The sequence below is a fragment of the Cynocephalus volans genome, chromosome 5, assembly GCF_027409185.1.
Source record: "Cynocephalus volans isolate mCynVol1 chromosome 5, mCynVol1.pri, whole genome shotgun sequence".
In the NCBI taxonomy this organism is placed as follows: domain Eukaryota; kingdom Metazoa; phylum Chordata; class Mammalia; order Dermoptera; family Cynocephalidae; genus Cynocephalus; species Cynocephalus volans.
In genome coordinates, this window is record NC_084464.1 from 41,343,660 (window position 1) to 41,349,987 (window position 6,328).

General features: G+C 34.1%; 1 pseudogene; it reads right to left on the reverse strand.

Moving 5' to 3' along the window:
• Positions 1–5,684: 5,684 nt before the first annotated feature.
• On the reverse strand, positions 5,685–6,328 carry LOC134378965 (putative olfactory receptor 2B3; annotated as a pseudogene).

Sequence of the window (6,328 nt, forward strand, 5' to 3'; positions counted from 1 at the left end):
ATAGTCAGTAAAAGAGGCAACATTATTCTTTTTATTTTAATATTTAAAGATCACTAGATAAGTGATCATCTCCTGTGTGGCAGCTGCTATTATCTCCTAATTAAGACAAAATAATTAGCCTAATGAATACTGACCTTACAATTGCAAACATAATTGACAGCAAATATTATATCTTAAAGTAATAATAATAATGAAATTTCAAAACCCTAAGAAAGATATGATGGTACTCTTATAGGTAGCTTACTCTCAATACCCCACAAACCTTTGATAAGAGGTTATTTTTTCATCTAATGCCAAGAGTGAGATTTGCTGCTCTCTTAGCCTAGTGGTATAAAGTCATCAAAGCACCAGAACTTATAAACACAGCATGATGTATGTTAGTGCTTTTCACACTGAGTTGAAATCTGTCACATAGTCTAACATTCATAGTCTGTTTTATCAATTTATTTATTTTTATTACTAGTGCGAGTATATCTGTGCTTGTGTGGCCTAAGTTATGATGTAAAATGTATTTCTTACTGTAGATAATGGTAAAAAATTTGAAAAACACTTTTGTAGTAGGAAAAAGATGGGATATTAAATCAGAAAATGTGGATCCAGTCCACTGTCAATAGTTAATATGTACACATTTTAGGTATTGCTTATGTACTTAGGACTTCTCTTAGCTATCTTGAAGTGTTGTGAGGATTAATTAGTCCATATGTGTGACCACACTTTATTAGGTGCAATATTTAATATTAGGTTGGTTATTTTCATGAAATACAGTGCCCTGTTTGATTTTGAGTCTACATGTGCTAAACAATTTTTTTCAGGTTGTATACAAATGTTAATAGTGTCCTTATCCCCCCACAAAAAAATCTCAGAAGGATTGAATTTTCTTCCCTTTTATTTCCCTAAATGTCTTAGTGCTTTTAAGATTTTTATACCAGTACACGCATATTTTACCTAATGGAAATGCCCACTAATGCAAACACTACCCCTAGATTATGTTTCAAAAGAGTTTCAATGTTTTAAATTATAATGATGTTTATTAGTTCTAAAAGGTGTCAATTTATCTGCACAGTTTTTAGTAAGCAACTATGCATAAAGAGGTCACAATATGCGTGGAGTCGTGCAAAAAGATTAAATCAATCAAGCTAAGCTGATCATTTCCTCCCACGTATATGACCTACCTTATATCAGTGTTGATATTCTATAGCAGCACCCTCTTTTCTAATATTCACTTAATTTCTACTTCACTTGCAGATCTGAGCTTAAATGACACTTCCTCAGATGAGCTTTCCTTGACCACCCTCCTAGTTTAAATTAATTTATCTTCCATTTTATTCTTGAAGTCTTGCAGTTTTTTCTTCATAGCACTGAATACAAGTTGCAATTACATGTTTAGTATTATTATTTGTTTTTCTGATGGAGGAGGGATTGTGGCTGTCTTATTTACTAATGAATGCCCAGTGATTAGCAAGATCCATGTATACTGTAGGTGATTGATAAATATTAGGCAAATAAGTAACTACAAGTATAATATGTCTGTTTCTGGATGTACACTTATCTTAAGAGGGCAGATAAATTTTAGATGTCACAGATTAAGGTGGTATGTGATAATTTGTAGATATGGGTAATATAAAAATATTTTACAATATTGATATTTTAAATGTTAGGGCTCAAATAACCTTATATTTGTTATGTTAAGTAATTAATGCCCTCAAATTTATAAGTATTTATAAAATTATTTTGCAAACAGATTTTAGAAAATTGTTGATGATGAACTTAAAAATTGAAGTAGACATTTCTAAATTTAGTTGCCAAATTTATAATTACATTAGTCTAATAGTTATTTTACTATAAATAATTTTTCTTTTCAAATCAAATCAAACTTCAGGTTATTATTATTCCGAGATAATGTCTAGTGGGAACCAAATGAATGTCAATGAAAAGCTCTTCAAGTTGAAATATATTTAGAGCATCAGGTTTTTTATGTTTAGACTTTTTTCTGATACTTAAGAAATTGTAATACTTTAGAAACACAGAAAAATATGAAGACTAGATTAAATATTTCCTGGTATCCTATCATTTACCTCACCATGATGAACTTGGTGAATTTACTTTCAGGTTTTTCTTACACATATAGGCATATACAAAACTAGGGTCATATTCCAAGTATAGATTTATTTCCTGACTTCCCCCCTCTCCACTTAACTGTGAATATTCCTCCATAATACTACTTTTTAAAAGAAGTGGCTTGTTAACATATGTTAGTGAACAAGCCCAAAATCATAGTGGCTAAAACCAATAAAGATATATTTTTTGCTTATCTTTCACATCCATTGAATGTCACTAGGGACTCTTTCTCATACCATTCTCCATTAAGGATCCAAGCTGATGGAATAAACACTATCCAAAATTTTCTAGGTTGTTGTGATAGGGAGAAGTAAATATTGCAAAACACACATTGGCTCTTAAATTTTTTTCCAGAAGTTTTAGAATCACTGTAACTCACACTTATTGACCAAAGCTAGTCAAAGACCATGATGTAGTTTAATGGGAGAGAAAATTATAATCCTATTGTATGCCCAGAAGGAAAGAAAAAAACAAACACTGGTGACAGCCTTAAAGACTACCAGTCTGCACTTGCAGTCACAAAAGGTTTGGTTTCTTCTTCCCACACAAAAAGTACATCAGCCTTTTCCTGAAAAGAGACAAATTAAATTTTCCATCCAGTTAAAATATTAAGTTCAATTAATAACAATTACAATTCCTTGAAATTGATATGACAAGTATACAGAAAGGACATTGTTGGGAGGGAGTGGGGAGAGGGAGGTGGAAGGGAGGTTTTGGTAATTGGCCACAATAATCAACCACATTGTATATTGACAAAATAAAATAAAATAAAATATTAAAACAAACAAACAAACAAATAAATAAATAAAAATTTTTTAAAAACCAACAAAGTTCAGAGTCTCTGATTAATGTACCCTGATCTCTTCGTTAAGTCCGTACTTGAATTCTCTTGGCTGAGAGATCTGTGATTAAAAGGACAAGTTATCTCAAAATTCAATAAGTAGAACTAAAAGATGACCAATGTAAATATCTCATTCAGAAAAAAAAAAAGAGAGAGATAAACATAAGTCACAGGTCCCTAGAAATTCTGAAAACCACTGAGCAGTTATTGTGAGGAATTTCAACTGTGAGTTCAGAAATATTCCCATATTCTACTCATCAGAAGTAGCTACTCTGTCCATTGTTCCTTATAACCCTTGGGTTCTACCCTTTTAGAGGGCCATCCATTTGTATGATTTTCAATAGTTGTATCTGAAGAGGGTAATAGAGAATATATACACTTTTTCACTTTCCTTCCTACTTAAAGAAGGCTGGGGTCCAAGGATTATTTTAAGTCTCAAATAGGCAGAAGCTTCTTTCATCCAGCTTCATGATTTATTTTGTCGTATAACTCTATCTATCATTTAGTGAGTTTCTTATTTCTTTGACCTAGATTTATTCCATGTTCTAATGGCCACATTCACAATTTCTGTCAAGATACAATATTCTCTCTATATATGTTTATTTGTTGGTTCCTTGGGGCTATCAGCCTTTGATGGAATAGGCTTGTAGTGGATTGAATTATGTCCCCCCAAAACTCATTGAAGATTGAATTGTGTACCCCAAGTTTTATGTGTTAGAAACTTGGTTCCCACTGTGACTGTTAAGAGTGTGGGAAATCCTATTATGGTAATTGAAAGGTGGAGCCTTGAAAAGTTGATTAGATTGTAAGACCATGCCTTAGTGAATGGATTAAAAATGGTGGTTAGGGGCACAGTTCTGAGGGCTTTAAAGAAGAGAAAGGAGAGTCTTTTTTCTCTCTCTGCTCTCTCTACTTCCACCATCTTGTAATGTGAAACCCGTGGTTCACTGTCACCACCACCAGAAGGACTTTGGACCTCCCAGGCTCAGAAACTGTAAACAATAAATTTTGTTTTCTTTATGAAATACCAAGTTCCAGGTATTTTGTTATAAACAGCAGAAGGGGACTAATACACAGCCAATTCTCTTTTTACTTTTCCCTTATTCTCTTTTCCTTGAACTATTTATTTCAGCTGAAATGTTATAGTAGGTGCTATTTTAATCCATACAGAAAGTTTAAAAACAGGTGTATTGGCTACACTCTTGAATCAATTCTTATCACTATAGATTATGTTTTAAGTGGTCTTAGTTGCTTAAAGAATGTCTGCAATCTAAGTTTCAGGCTGATTGAGAGTCCTCCCTAGAACATTGTTTTGATTTGCAGAGGGAATGAGAATATGGCAGAATGTGTACTAGATCTTAAAGTCATCATTAAGAAGTGGCCAACATGACTTCTGCTCACATTTTATTGACAAGGCAAATTAAAAAGCCAGGCCTACATTCAACAGCGCAGGGAGATACATTTCTATCCTCTGTCTAGCAGAAGAGAGGAAAACAAATTATTTATGAAAATATCTATACACCATGTATGAAAAATGTACTACTATTCTGCCTTGCTTATCTGGTAAAGTTCAAAATTTCAGTTAACATCTCCAGCCTCATCTTGTGCGTTTTTTGTACTCTATGTTTTAATCATATTAAATTACTTGCAGTTTCTCACAATCTGTGTTTTGTAACCCTTTCTGTGTTGCTTAAAATGTTGCCTCATCTATGTCCTTATATAAACTAATTGCAAATAATAAATCAGATGTCTCAGTTTAAGGGTCATCTCCTACATAAACCAGAACATTTCTTCAGTAGAGGAACTGTGATTATTTTTTTTTTCTGGTCTAGTACTCTCATGGACAATAAATATTTATTGAATGACTACCCAAATAAAGAATGAATTAATTCAGATCAATATTAGAAAATGTGATTATCATTAATATTTCTATAAATAATTAGGTTTATAATTTAGAGGCAATTTCATATGTCTGGGACAGAACTTGGGACAAATAAGGAATCTGACAAAAGGGGGGAAAAAAAGAGAAATATTATCCATGCGGAATAAAGGGATGACTTGCCAATTGAATTGGAAATGAAGCTCAACTGACATTTCAGGTTCTATACTGAGGAGTGCACACTTTGCTAATTTAAAGCCAGTTGAATTTGAACCAAACTACATGCTTAGAATAGTTTTGGAAGGGCACACATGATGGATTTTATCAAGGGAACTGAGGGTGTGAAGGGATTGAGGTCTTGGGCTCTGATGAAATAATTTTTGATTTGGGATCACTGGTTATTTAATCATAAAGATATGAAAATCCCTAACAAATGTGTGAGACAAGATGGTTGTAGAATAAATAGTACATAAGGGTGAAGATAAAACATCCAAATCTCCCTGACTTGTCTGACACTGATAGGAAGAAATTAGTATGACTTGGCCTTAAGGAACAGAGTGCATTGGACAGGAGAGGGGAAACTTCTGAAGAGCAAAGGAGTTCTCAACTTGGAAAACATATCTAGTGGTCTTAGTATTGCTTCTTAAACAGAGGAATAATTTTCCACCTGTTGGTAAAATTCAGTGAAGTCATGGGAGCCTGGAAAATTGGAAAATCACATGAAAGGTTATTATCATCTTCAAGGATCAGGAGAGATACAGAAAATTCTCAGCATAGTGGAATAGTTCCTATTTCTTATAGGAAAAAATTTTTGACATCATCCTCTTGAAGGCCTCCTTCATATCTTTATTTGCAAGGCACTGGCATTAGCAGAATTAATAGATTAAAGAAAAAGACTCAACCTCAATAGACTTTGTGCCAGTACATGACAACTTGAGAAGGGCAGGAACCTCACAGAAAAAGTGGTCCACTTCCTGATGACCACAGCGTGGCATGTCAAGGGTCAAAGAAGACTGCAACACTGAGTTGCTGAAACCAGTGAGTCATGAGAAGGCTGCCATTTTTAGGCAGAACCAGCAATTCATGATGACTACATAGTGGAGGGGTCTGAAAATTGCCACAAATCTGTCAGAGGACATAACAGCAAGGAGGAGACACTCAGTGGCTCCTAAGGCCAGAAAGATGATGAGTTGGGCCAAACAACCACCATAGCTGATAGTCTTTTTGTTGCAACAAGTATTTACCAACATATGAGGGACTGTGCTTGTAGAATAACAGGGATCTAAGATGGAGAGATTGGTGAGAAAGAAATACATGAGCGTATGAAGTTTGGGATCCAGAATGCACACCATCATGATGGACACATTGCCAAAGACAGTCAATGTGTATGATATTAACACGGCCACAAAAAGGGACATTTGTAGCCAGGGCCTGTCTGAGAAGCCAAGTAATATAAACTCTTTTGGGGAGCTCTCTTTTCCCCAATTCAT